At 51.4% G+C, this 15,760-nt stretch overlaps 1 long non-coding RNA gene across 1 annotated transcript; it reads left to right on the top strand.

Moving 5' to 3' along the window:
- Positions 1 to 255: 255 nt before the first annotated feature.
- On the top strand, positions 256 to 11,377 carry LOC138069141 (uncharacterized). Its single transcript, XR_011143947.1, has 3 exons — positions 256 to 981; positions 5,384 to 5,928; positions 7,339 to 11,377. It is a non-coding gene; the product is annotated as an uncharacterized lncRNA (long non-coding RNA).
- Positions 11,378 to 15,760: the final 4,383 nt, after the last annotated feature.

Here is a 15,760-nt window from a genome sequence, read left to right as displayed (position 1 = left end):
TCCAGGAACTGGGATCATCAGGGCAACGATGCCGAGCCAGGGGGTTCTGCTCTGAACGCCTTGCAGTTATTTTATCTTTTCTTAATTATCCTGCAAAACCCCAAAAGTATCGCTTGATGCCTAAAAACTTTGGGATCCGCAGATCACTGGATGGTAAAGACTGCTGAAGCAACTCTAGCAAGGGCATGGCGTCACCTTCCCAGGCGAGCCAAGAGCGAGGCGCCCCGGCGTGTTTGCCGAGTCCTTGTAACTCGCAGACGCAGCAAGAGCTGGGGGAGAGGAGGGCAGGAGGCAGGAAACTCTTGGGAAAGTGTCATAAATACCTCCCGGTATTCCTCTAGATAGCAGCGCCTGCACATGCACGGCTGGCCGCAATCACCGGCCTGTGTGCAAAATTGTTTGTCTTGGTCTTTGCATTAGGTAAATGCCCAACCCAAATTCACTGATAAAAGCAGACACCCAAAAAAAAAAAAAAGAGGAAAAACAACCCAGAGACAAAGTCTCTAGGCCCCCAATCAACAACAAAAAGGGCAGCAACCAGACAGCCATTTAGTGAGCATCTCAAAGCTATCTACTGTCTCCTGGAGGGGCTTTAAAGACACCAGATTTGTGCGTTTGGCCGAAGCCAAGCAAATTGTAGTCTAAAGCTTTTCCTTGAATTCAAGGCTGTGTTTACTGCAGCCAGGGCGAGGGGAAGGAGGCAACCCCAAAGTCCTCCCTCCTCCTCTTCCCCCACCCTGCAAGCCCCGGGCTTGAAACTTGATTTAAAAAAAAAAATACAAGATTGAATTTCAGTTTGCAGGATTAGGGAGACGACTTTTAGGGGCTGCTTGTTGGAAAAAAAGCAAAGCAAAGCAGCTGGGAGGGATTAGGCTGAGCTGGCGTCTGCACTTTCAACTGATTCAATTTTGCTCCACAAGACATTGTATCTGAGCCTTTCTGGAGACTATTCAAAGCAAATCATTTTCGTTTTACCATTTGGTAAGTGATCAGAGTCTATTTTTAGTGTCTTGGAAGCGTCGGGTTTTTTCTCTCTCTCTTTTTCTTTCTTTTTTTTTTTTTCTTCGCCTTTCTTTTTTTTCCCCCCTCTCTCCTTCTTCTTCCACTATTGACTATCTGCATTTGGGGTATCAAGAACAGGCATATTTTGAGGGAATGTTTACTGCAGCCAGCAGCTTCCATTTATTTTATGCCTCACTTCCCGGAGAAAAGGCGGCCGAGCGAGCGAGCGAGCGAGCTGGGAGCTGGCAGGGCTGCGACGCCGCTCGCCCCGCAGCCGGGGCTTCAGGTGATGCCCTGCCGCTTGGGCAAAGGCAGCCGAGGGGCTGCTGCCCGCAGGCTCGGGCAGCCTGAGGGGTTTGGCAGGGGTCCGCGGTGGCCCCAGCCGCACCGGGGAGGGGGCCGCGCCGCAGCCGAGGCTCCCAGCTGACGTTTTTCCAGGTGATCCTTCCCCCCTCCGCTGCCCCAAGGTTAATTTGGCAGCGGTGTATTTTGCAAAATGTGTGTTGCTTTCCCTACGTTTTTCATTGGAAGGGACAGAAATCAGAAAATCTCTTTTAAAATGCCTGTAAGAAACAAAGGGAGAAAAATGTCTGTACACAGCTGGGGTGGGGGGGTTAATACTTTTCCTTGCAGTTTAAAAATGTGCTAGATTTTACTTTTTCCTAGATTTCACTTCACTGAAAACCAGTGGGCTGGGTTTTTTTTTTCCTTTCCTGTCTTTTCTTTTTTGGACCCGTTTGGTCCGGCCCGTGAGGAGGCTGCACAGGGTGAAAACCCTCCGCAGAGGGGGGCGGAGAGCGGCAGCAGCGGGGAAGGGCCCCACAGCAGCACCCCTGGGTGCTCCCTGCCCACAGCAGCATCCTCAGGCGCTGGGGAGGGCGAGGGGCTGGGGCGCCCACACAGACCGCACTGGCTACGCCAGGCTCTTGCAAGCAATGGTTAAAAAGCAGCTCCCTGGCTGGCCCTGCCGCAGATTGATTGTGCACCTTTGGGGCAAGTTATTTGTTCCCTTTGCATCCTCCCTTATGCAAAATGCCTGTAGGGTGGAAGAGAAAATGCTAAAACGGCGAGGGGGCGAGGGCGTTTTCCTCCCCAGACTGTATTGCAAAAGAGCGGTTTTGCTCCAGGAGACCTGAATGCCGTCCTGTGCCCTCTACCAGAGACATGGCAGATAAACAGGGCAGTATCAAACACTGCATTTCCACATCAGAAAGGCCATCTCTGGAACAGACCCCTGCAGGATGAATGCTTTTTTCCTCCTATTATATCCTTCAGGAGGTGTTTTTTCTATTAGCGATGTCTATAAAAGCACTGATTTTGTGTAACAGCCTGCAGGCTGCATCCCAAATAAACCGGGTGAGTTTACGCGGTTTATTCAGTCTGTAAAGCAGGGATGAAGCGTCGTCAGCCCCGGATTCGCGCCCCGTGGCCGCGCGAGGTGTCTTGGCCAGGCAGCGCCGGCCCTGCGCTCATCGACCGCTGCCGGCGTCCCCCGGGGCCGCGCTGGTCCCCGCGGGGATCCACGCTGGCGAGACGCCGCTCGAAAGGAAGGATTACAGCAACACAGAAGAGCGCAATAAAGCTGTGCCTCGGTGCCGGGGAGAGGGCAGCACTAAGGCACCAGGTCCAGAGACGAAGCAGGGGCCCGGGCGGCGCTGCGAGGCCGGGAGCCTGCCAGAGAGACGACCCCATCACAAAAAGCACCGTTAGGAAGGATGCCGCAGTATGGGGGGATAGCTAGAATCTGCTTGCCCTTAAAAACAAGGGGGAAGAAACCTTCTGCCTGGTGCTTGCTGTCCTACGCTGCGTTTGCAGGCTGGACGGGTGTTTTGCCAAAGCCCTCCGCTATCCCGCAGAGCCGGGCAGCGAGAGCTCCCAGCTATCGTAACGGCAACAATTTATTCCCGAGCTGGAGCAAAGAGGAATCTGCAAGCAGGGGGAGAGAAGGGGGAGCAAAGCACAACCTCATCTTGTAAAAAGGCGCCTTAAAAACACCATGCACCAAGGTCCTTGCACGAGCTTTTTGTTTATCAGTCTGCAGTCAGAAGAGGCAAAGGCAATAGCTGCATGGCATACAGGGAAATGGGGGTAGGGAGGGTCTCTTATAATAAAAAAGAATGGGTCTAAACAAAGGAAAAGGTTCTGCTGAACTGATGATGGCAGATGGCATCAGCCCCACCATGTTCCCCTTCAGTTGCGGGAAAATACAGTAAAGCAATTTAATGAAAACGCTTAAATAAGCAAACAGTGCAGTTAATTGAACCCATATGTATTAGGAAGGAAATCTAAAGTATACTGATTCATTAAGTTTTATATAACTGTAAACCCCCAGAACCTAAGAAAGAGTCAGAAGCCATGATGAAGTGCCAACTAGAAGGAGACCCTCTACCAAACTTCACTTCGCTCTGTTTTGTTATGACAAGAACAAGTGGTTTTAACAAGTATGCCATAAATCAGGAGTGCACAGTCCAGCCCGGAGTCTTCCAGGTACCAAACTGTGCTACAGGCTTGCATGCCTTTTTTTCTCGTAGATTTTTTAAAATTCTTCCAAGATGCAGAAATACCTGGAACCTGGATGCTGCCATATGCAAAGAAAACAAGTAGAGAAGTCCCTGAGGTCTTTATTTCTTTATTTTATTCAAGCAAAACTCCTAGTGATATCTAGAGGATGTTCCCTGAGTCCCGCATAACTAACCGGGGACCACAGGCTTTGGTCCATCAGATGTGTCTTTCTCTCCCAAAACAAAATCTTCTCTTTTGCAATGACCATGCCTTTCTGGCCATGACTTTTCAGGTAGAAAACTGCTCAAGAGGGAAAGGCCAGGCTGGAAAAGGCCCAGCAGACTTGCTGTCAAACAGACTGATATATTTGATAGAGTTTCTGCCATACCTTTTTTTTTTTAAAAACTGTCCACAAAAGAAATTTTGGGGAGAAAGCAGTTCTGGTCCCATTGAAGCAAGTGCAGAAAAGTTCCCTCTCATCACAGCAAGGCCAGAATCTCACCTGCAGGTGAGCATATCTTTGGAAACGCCTGGTTCTGGATTCATTAAGTGCATGTTGGGGCTCGGGTTATCACATTTGCCACTTGTTTTTAACTGGGCTCTCCTTGGCTCAGGGAGCAGGATCGGCGGCAGATGCTCTGTTTTCATGGAAAATCTGGGTGACCTCAAACAAAAGCCAAAAAACAAAAGATGAGGATCCAATCGCAAACCACAGAAAGGGTTGAGAGCTGGGCCTTGGGGTTCGCAGCGATGCTGATTTCAAGTGCCACTGAGTGACCACACCAGGAAGCCTTCGGTAGGAAAGGTAGATGATCTGCAGCCAGGAAGCACAGTCTCAGGCTGTGACCGGAAAGGCGTTTCGGGGCATCCAGGCTGGCCAGGGAGGTCTTCAGTAACCCCTGAAGACCCAAAGGCCTTTCCCACTCACGCACGCACGCACAGCACGACGCATGGGGGATGCGACAGCAGAAACAGCTACAAAAGCAAACAATTACAGAGTTGCATTTTTATGCATTAAGGTTGACCAGGGAGGCTAAATCATTGCACAGGGCACCTCTTGGTGCTCAGTACTTAAAGGTTAAAAAAAAAAAAAAAGATAATAATATAAAAGAGCAGAGGAAGCAAGCCTCCCTAATGAACATACAAAATAAAACTGAAAAATGTCTCAATTTAAAAAGCAGTAAGAACAAAAGCACCAAGGGCTTCTCAGCGCACCCCTCCTACAGGGAGCCCCGCGACCGTTTCTCAGCTTCTCCCCCACCCCAGACACCCGCCAAGGCACGAGCCCGCGTTGCAGAGACCTGGGGCCGGGCACGCAGCGGGTCGCGGCCGTGCGGGGAGGCCCTGCTGCAGATCAGCCGCAGCGCCCCAAGGGAGCAGAAATGCCCCTAGGTAAATACAGCAGCCCCTGTTTGGGTTTCCCGGATGTCAGGCACCGTCAGAGCACGTTAGGGAGACAGCAGGAGCGCTGACGGATTGGCCCCAATTCAACAAAGCACTTAAGCACAAGCTTAACTGTAAGTACATACTTAAGTCCCTCCTTATATAGCAGAACATATGTTAACGCCCGCCGAAGTCCGGTGTTAAGTGCATGCTTAAAGTTAAGTGTCTGCTTAAGTGCTTTGTTGAATCAGGGCTGTTGTTTACTTTCAGCAATTGATGTCTCCTGGAATATCCACATTTCTGGTTGCGAACCTGACACATCTGTTTTCTCTTAACATTATTAATAGAGTCATTCTTTAAAAAAATACATGACTGCACGATCTTTTAAAATCCGCAATCGCTGCATTCCAGAAGTGCAAGCGATCAACAAGCCCGAAGCGCTGCTCTACGGACTCCACGCGCTCGCCTCACACGTGTCACGTCTGTTTTATTCTAGGGAGCCTGTAGAGAAGTGGCAAGGTCACAAAACAACGTGGAGTCGCAGAACTCACAAATAATCTGAATTTATCTTGACAACAGAGAAAAGCATTACTTAACGTTGAGAAACCCTGAACGGTGAAAGATTACTGGAGTGTAATCGCGTAAATTAAAATGAAATTCTTCCTATAAATATGAATTAAATTAATACATACCTACATATAAGTAACATGAATACAGAATTCTTATCATAAATAAAACGGGTGTGTTAAGCAATGACGAAGCAGGGAAGACTATCGGAGCAGAGCTCAGCACCGCGGCAGCAGGGACAGCTTACTGCAGCGACCACAACGCGGGACGTGGGGACAGATTTCGGCAGCGGCAGCCGCCCGCCCGCCCGCGGTCCCCGGTCGCCCGCAGCCGTCCCGGCCCGCTTCGCTCCATCATTCGGCCGTGGTTTCCCTGGCTCCGTCCTCAGCCTCTTCTGCCCTGCCGGGCGGTCTCCTGGCCACGCTGGAGACTCAGACCACAATCGAAGGAAATCACTAAACTGAATTGCTCCAAGTAAGTCCTCAGCAGGGTTTGACTGGTAAATATTTAACAAGGAGAACTCCCTATCCTCTCCTGGTACATATTAAACTAATACATTTATTTTAACAAGGGAAACGGTTTCCCTAAGCTCCTACTCAATTTGAGCCCTTGACTTCTACAAAAGACTAAGTAAGGGAGGCTTCCTGGGGCTCGGTAATTCGCTGGGACTAAACGAGAGATGGCTCCGAGCCACAATCGTGGCGCCTGGAGGCGGCAGGACCTCCCCAAAGTTCGGGAGTGCTTGACTCCGGGGTTTCCATTCAGGCCCGTCTCCAGGTAGGTCCAAAGCCCACCTCGGCACACCATTGCTGCCGTCGGTTCTCTATCGCTTCAGCCATCCCGTGGAGCCAGGTTGACGGTAGTCCATCCGTGGTTTGTGCCGGAAGCGGTTCACACACCCAGTACTTGCTGCAACGGCTGTGCAAAGCGTCGGCTCCACCAACACCCCTTGCATGCTCCTTCGTGCCCCCCGGCCCCCCAAAGACACCCCGTTGCGTTGCCGTCTCCTACACCTGGAGCGGCCTTGCCCCCTGCACGTCCTCGTTCACCTCCTCCAGCCAGAGGCCCGCCGCCGTTCCCACGCCGAGCCGCGCGCTCCCCTGGGCACGGCCGAGGCGACGCTGCTCACGTTTCGGAGCCGAGCACCCCAGCCACCCGTCCGATAAGCGGGTAATTCCCATCCCCTTCACCCAGGCAGGCCATACCGGGATTTTATCTGGCTCTGCTCCATCGGGTTAACCGAAGGGGGGATTGGGAACCCCCGAGAGCAAAATATTCCCACGCCAGTGGCAGGGGCGAAAGCTTTGGAAGCGCTTTGCTACGGAAGACGCAGAGCTGCCCCGTGCCTCTTGTCCGCAGGAAACCCTGCCTAGCCCTCTCGCAGGATTTCCTGACTTAAACTGGACCCTCCTTCCACCAAGGCTCCTATACACCTGGGGTGGGTGCCGAGACACGAGGGGGCTCGGCGCTCTCGTCACGCCTTCCCCCGAGAGCCGCAGAGCTCTGCCCCCGCCGTCGCGGGCCCCAGCGCCGGCTGAACCCTCCCTGCGCTCTGCCAGGACAGCGATGAGCCAGGCAAGCGCTACCTCTGCAAGTCTCAGCAAAGGCCCCGGCATGCCTTTAACGTCCCCTGCGAGTCACCCGCTGCGCCCGGTAATTGCGCGGGTGCTCTCGCCGCTGCGGGCATGCCCTTAGCCGGCTCCCACCCCGCGAGACGGTCCCTTCCCCGGCCGTTGCCGGCAGCGGGTCGCGTGGCACTGCCCCAACTCCTCCGTGCTGGAGAGTCACCACTGCTCCGGCTCCCGGAGGCTTTCGTGTCTCTGGCCCTGCCTTGGGAGGCCGGAGCCAGGATCCGAGGCTCTCTCCTTCGCGAATGTTTTTCAGACTTGCCCTCAAGGAAAGGAACATCTCTGCAAGCAGCTCCCCGCTCCGCATCTTTGCTTGGAGCCATCCCCGACGCCGGCACCTCCGCTCTGACTCACGGGCGAGAGGGCAGGTTCGAACAACGGCGGCAGCCCCCGCCAAGGCAGCTCTGACTCCTGGCGTCACGGCCCGAAAGTCTCTGGGAAGCTTTCTCCAGCTCAGCTTGTGCCGGCGGCTGTCGGAGCGGCCGAGGCTCCAGCCCGCGGCAGCCCGGGGTGGTCTGCAGCGTTCCCAGGGTGCCGCACGCCTCCGTAGGTGCAAACGGCACACGGAGCACTCTGCCTAATTCAGAAACAGCAACCTGGCACCACAGAACGACTTTTTCTCCATAGCCCAGAGCACAGAGCTACTGCTTTTGCACTTCCCTCAGCGTCTCACGGTTAGATAGTACTGGGAGATCCCTTCGGAGAGGCTGAACACCAAAACCTCCAGCAGAAACCTGCCTCAGCCTGATCACCTGATGCTTCTTCTCCTGCCACCACGATTCCACATCACATTTACTGACTGTCACCACCAAAACCGTGAATTGTCTCTCCAAACGTTCTTTCTCCAAGTATTGCAGTCTGCTTTCAATTTTTTTTGTAACATTTAATAAACATCCCTTTTGCAGAGAACTGAGAAAAATATGGAACATTTGCAAGCATTTTCCTCACCCTCACGAACTAGCAGAATCGCAGTTCCTCTGGCACCCACCTGCCCGAGCCTGGTGTCAGGGCGATGTGTTTCTCTTGCAGCTGATAATATCAGCAGGAAAGTGCTTTCCACTCTTTATTTTTTTCTGGGGTTGCGATTCCAACAAGTCTCATAGCGGCTTGGCCGTACAGTAAATAAGAAACAGATTTCCCAATGTTTTGTTTTACCTTTTTCTTTGTTGTAGCGTCTAAGCACAGACACAGAGGTCTGGACTCTCAGAGGTCTCGGTTCGGGTTGCCCGTTCTGGACCCACAGGTAAATAACTGTGCTGTGAGGGAGCCACCATGAGTGGGCCCGCTTTGCTAGGCAAATATCTCCAAGGAGAGTGCGTTACCCGGACTGGCAACTAATTAGGACAACCGAAGTGCACGTGCGATTGTTCAGAAGTGCCAAATTTTGATGCAAAATGGAAAACTGGGCGGAAGGTAAGGCCTGTGGGCCATAGCCCATGTCATGGGTGGTAGTGATACCTCCACTGAAAACCCTTGTTCTCTGGGCCAGAAATACAGCCAGTTTCTGTGCTGATTTGAGATCTCATGTCGTGTCCTGTCACTATTGTCCCCAATTAAGTTTTTTCCGTCTGCTCATAACAGCATCAGCAGACACGGTAACGCAGATGTGGAACAGCCCAGCCTTACCTTGGTGCTTTTCGTAGCGTTTCCAGAGCGAAGTTACAGTCTGCAGGACATGCCGTGAGGTCTCAAATGAAGGAAAAGGCAATTCTCTGCAAAGCTGTTGCGTCTGAGAAACCGCTCACATCCGTGAACACTAATGTCATGTCTCAAAACACTGGCACTGATTCTCTTCCCATGCCAACATTCGTCCAGAACAGCTTAATCAATTGGATTGTCCCCAGTGTACAGGCATGCAGGAGAGGCATGAACTGAATGATTCATCTTTTAGCCAGGTGATTAGGCCTATTATGACAGAAACTCCATTTGCAATCTTATCTTAATCTGCTAACTGGACTCTCTGAACTCAGGGACGTTCCCACTGATTTCAAACCCTCCGTTAAAGTATTTCTCGCAGCTGAGGTGGGCAGCGGAGGAATGCTGCGGGCCTCACAACGATCGTGCGTCAGAGCATGGCGCTACCTATTAGCCTGGTATCAAATACAGCGTCAGTCTAAAACTTACCTCTTGTGCAGGAAGAAGGTGGACCCCTCACAGTATTGCCTTTTTGGAACAAATCCGGTGTCTTTTCCAAGGAAAATGCCCCTGGGACAGGGTCAGCTTGCAGAATAGATGCTGTTCTCCCTACCCGATGCAGACACTCAAAGGCAAAGCACATGAAGCGTTCCTCAGTCAGTAATGGTTGCTACTCACAGATCTTTCATCTAAGGCCGTGTCCCAAAAAAGCAAAAACCCTATTGCAAGCAATGATTACAGATGGAAGCAGTGCCAGGGTGGCCACGGGTATCTGCACCGCTACCTAACCTTGCCTCTCTTGCAGCCATCACTGAGGTCGCTTTTGTGTCCATGCCCCACTGTCATGCAGTAACGCCGATATCATGTTCGCCCAGGGATCATAGCTCTGGCGGAAGTCGGTGTTGTGGCATCTCCAGAGAAGCCTCTGGAAAAGACCAGTTTCCGGTATTTATATGAAACCCTCCAAACTTGGTTATCCTCATAAATGAATTTTTCTCTTTTAAATACAATGTTTCACACACTGCACATTTGTTTTTAGTGTACATCAGAGTCCGTTAATGAGGTAAGATTAGTCCTGCATTTGTTTCAGCCAGAGCCAGCAGTGGCAGTAATAGCACTGATCCATCCACTAACACTAACATGCCTTTAAGCGCTCCGTAATCTGTTCTGTAAGGTTGACTTGCAAAGTAGGCAGATAAATTACTTGCTTACGCTTATTATACAATTGCTGCTCAGATGCATACCACAGTGCACGGTAATTTCAGAGGATCACAGAGGCAAAACAGAAGCAGGATTTTGACTGGAGACCTTCAAAGGTATGTAGAGGCTTCGGGAACTGACGCTGGCATAGTCCAAGCTCCCAACTATCACTTCATCTACAAATTTGTTTGCTATTAGAGCCTTTGCTTCAAACACACCTAGCAAAGCCAGGCAAAAGGGACTCAGAAGCAATCAGTGCCAAGGCTGGAAGGGGTGATCACCCATGTGCATCCCCCCATCCGGGCTTCCAGGTGGCTCCCAGCCCCTGGTACCTCTTGGGCAGGTGTTTCGCCAACCTACTGGGACGCACTGGAACTGGGCCATGTTTCCACAGCGTGAAGGCTGGCACAGGCACAAGCTGGCAAGCAAAAATGACCCAGGCAGCTTCAGATATCAGGCCAATGGGTGTTGAAAAACTAGCCCCTTTCTGCGCTTGGAGCCATGGACATATATACATGCAGCCTAGGACTGTATACCGATACACACAGAAAATAACGTTATGGCAGGGGAAGGTTATACATTAAATAGACAAAACCCTATTGGGCTATATGACAAAATCAGCATCACCCTGTCTAGTAGCTTAGGAAGTAATTAAGAGTAGTTTTATAGGTACAAGATCCTGCTGGGCAATAGACTAGTAAAACTACGTCCAAGTCTTCTGATTGAAGCATGCAAGGATGCATGTAACACAGGGGCTGAACTCACACGCAGGCATCCCTGTGCCTGCTCATCCACCTCTTCCTCCGGTTCGAGAGCCATCAGTGCGCATGGCTTGGGACCAACCCACATCTTGCATCCACCCACTGCACGTGTGGGCAAGACTCCCTCCCTTTCAAAGGGGCAAACCTGGTCCATACGATGTCCAAATCAAAAAAAAAAAAAAAAGGGGGGGCCAGGTTCCCAAACAGCTAGATCAAGATTTGCTAGATTAAGCTGGGTCAAGGCTTTGGAGGCCTCCTTTGAGACACATCTATGGGAGTGGTGCTCAGAGTGTGGATATGCCTCCCTTCCCAGCTGTCTGGCTATCTCAAATCTGCCCAACATCCAGAAATGAAGGCAATCAACAAGAGGTGGGCATTTCTCTGGATCCAGGCTTTGGGTTTTAATATTTTAGCATTAGCAGAACAAGCAGGAGGCTGTTCCCAAGATGCCAGAATAAAAGGCAACGACAGAGGCCGCCAAGCCATGAGATCCTCACTCCCTCCCTGCAGCACAGCCGTGGAGACGAGCACTTGGCTAGACCGGCGTGGGGTGCTCAAGAATTAGTCTCACGTCCGCAGAACAAGGCAACAATTTTACAATGCCAGTTTAAACCATTAATAATACTCTGTACAAACCCTTGCAAGCTTCCAATGCTATGTAAACATAAGTGAATTAAAATTATTTTTTCCATCACTGTTTAAAATGTGTGATGTTTTTTTCTAAACGGCCCCACGAGCAAAAGAGAGGGTGAGTCTGAAACGGCTCCCTGGACTCAGGCCAGATCCTAGCAAGTACTTTACATTTCACTCTCAAGATGGTCAGAGAGGTTTAAGAGGCTTTGAACACAAACAGCATTAGGTTAGTTAAGTCCTGCTTTGACCAGCAGTGAGCGCTTGAGACGTAAACAGATTTCATTTGAACCGGGCTTAATGTAACTGGGTTTACAGATTCACAGCTGATTTCAACATACATCAGAAGTGTTGTATACTCAGCGCGGCAGCGTGGTCCGATGGCGAAGGGGGGACGGGCAGTCCGTATTCGTACCACGGCTCCGCCACTGACCCCCGGCGCAACCTTTGGAAGTCCTGGCGGTTCCTTTATCTGCAAAATGGAAATAGCTGACCTATTTCACAGAGCAAAGCTGGAATCAATTAATGTCTAGCCTGCATTTAGGAGAGGCAAAACACTATATAAACATTATGTATCATTTAGCTTCTGAGGAAAAGCCATCGCCTGACGAAAGGGGCCTCTCTTTTTTTTTCCTGTTTTTATGAAGTCCAGTTTACACTGGAACAGCCCTCCTGACTTCTTCGGCCCGGTCCTGATCTACATCGGCCCAACGGCAGGAGAAACAAGGACACAAAATACATTAATTTCCCTCACTAATCTGTGCAGGCCTCTTCTGACCACTTTCACTTGGCATCCAGTTGCTGACCGTCCCCAGGGCGACACTGAGGGACAGCATCACGCCGAGCGCTGGGCGTGGGAACGGGCCAGGTTCTGCATCTCAGCTTTTACCTCTTTGAGAAAAACAAACCAGGGCCATTCTTGGAGAGAAGGAGCCGTGTCCCGAGCCCAGGGGCAGCTCAGCCCCACACCATACCTCTCCCAAGGGCCAGCGGGGGCGGTCGGGAAGGGACCGCACTCTGTCCTCGCTCTGCCACCCGAAGGCATTTCTGCCAGAGAGACAGGACAGGATGGGACGGGACGTGACACACGATCTACCTGGCTCCTGTGTACCACCGATCCTGGCCAAAGCAGCTGAGGGATGTCCCAGCAGAGCCAGAGCCTTGCTCCAAGGGTGTCAGCACTTCTTTCAGTTCAGCCCGTACAAAGCAGCAGGAAAATAAAGCAGCAAAAAAAACTTTATAGCGATTGTAGGTTAAGTTAAGGGTGGGAAATGCACTGAGGTATCCTGTTACCCGAGTCAGAGGAGCTAAGTCATGACATTAAGTCACTCAACAGCCTATAAATGGAAATCTTGGTGTCCTGAGCCTGGTGCCTTCAAGCTGCCCACATGTGAGGCGGGGTGAGACCTCCACCAGAGGCACTGGGGTTTGCATGAGGAGGATGCAGGTGACCCCAAGGATGGATCCTCTGCAGAAAGTCAAAGTAAAGTCTTTCAGGCAAAGAAGATGACCCAAACTGCCCTTGGCAGTAACAGTGCGGGAACAGAGCCTGCCCTCAACACGAGGAAGAAGCGTGAAGTCAACAGCACTCATGAGCGCCCTCACCGACAAAGACCTCATAGTTGAGGCCTCGGTTCTCCCCTGATGCTGAGCCACACCTGGAAACGGGAACTATTTTTATAGGTTTTTGTATTTTCCTGCTCGGCCTGTCCATGTTCTCCGAATGCCATTACTTCAGCACGTTGGGCAGTGCCTGGCTCTCCCAAAACCTGCTGGAAGGCCCTTGGCCCCTGAAGCATCCCTCCTGCACCCACAGCACACACCTATCCTGACCTGCTGGAGCTCTTGGGGCCACACGCAGCTATCCACCACTGAAACGAGAGCGGCAGAGAGGTTTCTTCCAAAGCAGCATTATTTCTGCTGGTCAGACAAGCCCATAGGTACCTGAAAACTGAAAAACTTGAGGACACTTTGCCATCCAGATGAACCAACCGGAAAGCGGAAATTCATCAGCAGGGTCACAAGATTTTACTGCTGTCAATGTTTTTGGGTTGCTACCTGTAATTCCTAGGCTTTCCATTCATCTAGAATTATTCATCAATGTCACTGCGACACTTTTCTGGCTTTAGAATTTTATTTTTAGTTAAAACATATCCCAGACCATTTCTAACCAGCATCCTTGCAGGCTGGTTGCCGCCCTGTGGTTTCACGCTATCGGGAGAGTGCTTGCAAGCGAGTTGCTCAGCCTAAACCCTTTCTACAAACACGGGGAGGAGAAGGATTGTTTTTCACATTACACAAAAGTTTTACCATTAAAATAATGAAAACCAGGATCGCTTCCCTGGCGCTAGTCGTGGTGGTGCCCGCCGGGACACGGCGGCGGGAGCGGCGCTGCTGGGTGCTGGCTCGGGTCTGCGGGTGCTGCACCCGCTGCAGGGAGGGGACCCCTCTGCGCTCCCTCCTACACAAGTGCCGGAGGAATAGCACCAATTCAGCGACGCCTACTGCTGCCTGACCCAACTACGCATGATGCCGTTTACTGCTGTCTCAGCTCGTACTCTTCATAGATGAAGAGATGCTGGTTCAAACGAGCAAACTTCTTTTAACCTTGTCATTATTAACACGAAAGCGTGACAAAATAATCTCTAGGATGCGCGTTCGCTTCCCCCAGCTTGGCTCTGTTGGCGTAGCAAGCGCGGCGGTGGACCTGTGCTCCGAATAAAATCCTGAGGACCCTTTTCCACGTCCCTGGAGCTGCAGCGGGGGCCACGCGTGAACTGGCACAGGTATGGAGCCAAGCCGATAGAAGAAAAAAGGGGAAAGGTTTAAATAACAAATCAGCAAGAAAACCTGCCCAGAGCCTGGGCAGGAGAAGGCACGCACGTCATATTTCTGGAAGGGTGAATGGTGCAGGTGTGCTGGAGGGCAGGTTTGATACCCCGCACTCCTCCCGCTGTCCAGCTCACTGGGAAGCCTCCTATACAACTGTCAGGGAAAAGCAGGTTTTGATCTAGTTTCTCTCCACGAAAACCGTCACAGAATGTATTATAGCACCACATGTGTTTCCATCATGTCGGAGAAGTTTTCGGAAGTATTCCTCATAAAACACAAAATTACTACAAATGAGAACATGAAAAACAAATTTAGTAGGAACTCGTGCCATTGGTTTCTCTCTAGTCCTTTTACGAGGCGCCGCTGTGAGCAGCTGCAAACCCCCTCGAGAAGGACCGAGGGGAGACAGCTGCTCCCTGCTCGGGGCTGCCGTGGCCGGGACCCGGTGACACCACGCCGGGAAGGAGCACCAAGCCGCTGGGCTGGCAGAGCCTCCCACCTTTCATCTGCTGTCAGTAACAGCCCGAAAAAACAGGAAAAGCAGCGTGTTGAGTGCAAAGCCGGCTTTGGGGCACAATAGCAGTGCAAAAGGCAATTCCAAGGCCGGTATATAAAAGACAAGTTCTAAAGAAATCCAGAGAGGAGTTCACTGTTACGACAACAGGCAAGCATGGGAATCCAGGCTGGAGAGGTTTGGGTGGTGCAGGGAGGAACGAGCCCAGCGTACAGTGGGCAGCAGCAGAAGGGGCCTTACAGACAGCAGTCCACCCCTCTCCGTTAGGAAGCCTCAGTACTTTTGATGTGGATCACGGCCATGGCTGGCTCTTGTTTATTTTGCTGCTGAAAGCCATTGCAGGATGATGTTTCCTAGGTGTTCCTCCAGTAAAACTGAACGCCCACTGACTATGCAGAATAATAGAGAACACTCATACAAAAGTTATCATGATTTAGAAAAACTCAGCACCCAATACTATACCCATAGTGCCCTCAAAGGTGCAACTTTGCAGCACCCTCATGTCACACCTCGGCAATGCAATTCAGCACAGAGGGAGCCAGACCCTGACATCCAGCACCCCCTATGCACTTTCTTCCCTCTTGTCATCCTCCAGCACTAATTTCTTGGTTACCGCCACTGTGTGCTAAGGGAGGGTAAACCATGAAGAGGACAAGTTAGTACGGCTCCGTTAATCCCAGTTGTCTGTACAACCAGGAATGGGTCACGGTGGCCCTCTCCCTGTTAGCTCACGCAGGTGGCGGCGGCTACCGTGCCCGGGCGCCTCCGTGACGAGGGCCAGCGAGACCCTGTGTACCCACACCTAAAACCGTGCACCGTCCGCACCAGTACACCCTGTGCCGCACGGCTGCCGCTCTGCAGGTTTCCTGTTTCTTTCTCTAATTACCCAAAGCAGCGTGGGTGTGTTTGCATTAAACCTGCCAGGCGCTTCCCAGTGGGTTATTCCAAATCAGCATCAGAGCACAGATGAGCTGCTTCATTTAGAGATATTATGATCCGTTTCCTTAGTATGGCTCATTTTTCTCCACCTCAGAACAGCCCCTTAGCTATGTCAAGTCTGCTTGATCTTAGAAAGAAAGGACTGGCAGTTCAAGCACTCAAGGCCT

This window comes from Struthio camelus, chromosome 13 (genome assembly GCF_040807025.1).
Source record: "Struthio camelus isolate bStrCam1 chromosome 13, bStrCam1.hap1, whole genome shotgun sequence".
Classification (NCBI taxonomy): domain Eukaryota; kingdom Metazoa; phylum Chordata; class Aves; order Struthioniformes; family Struthionidae; genus Struthio; species Struthio camelus.
This window is presented reverse-complemented; position numbering and strand designations above follow the sequence as displayed.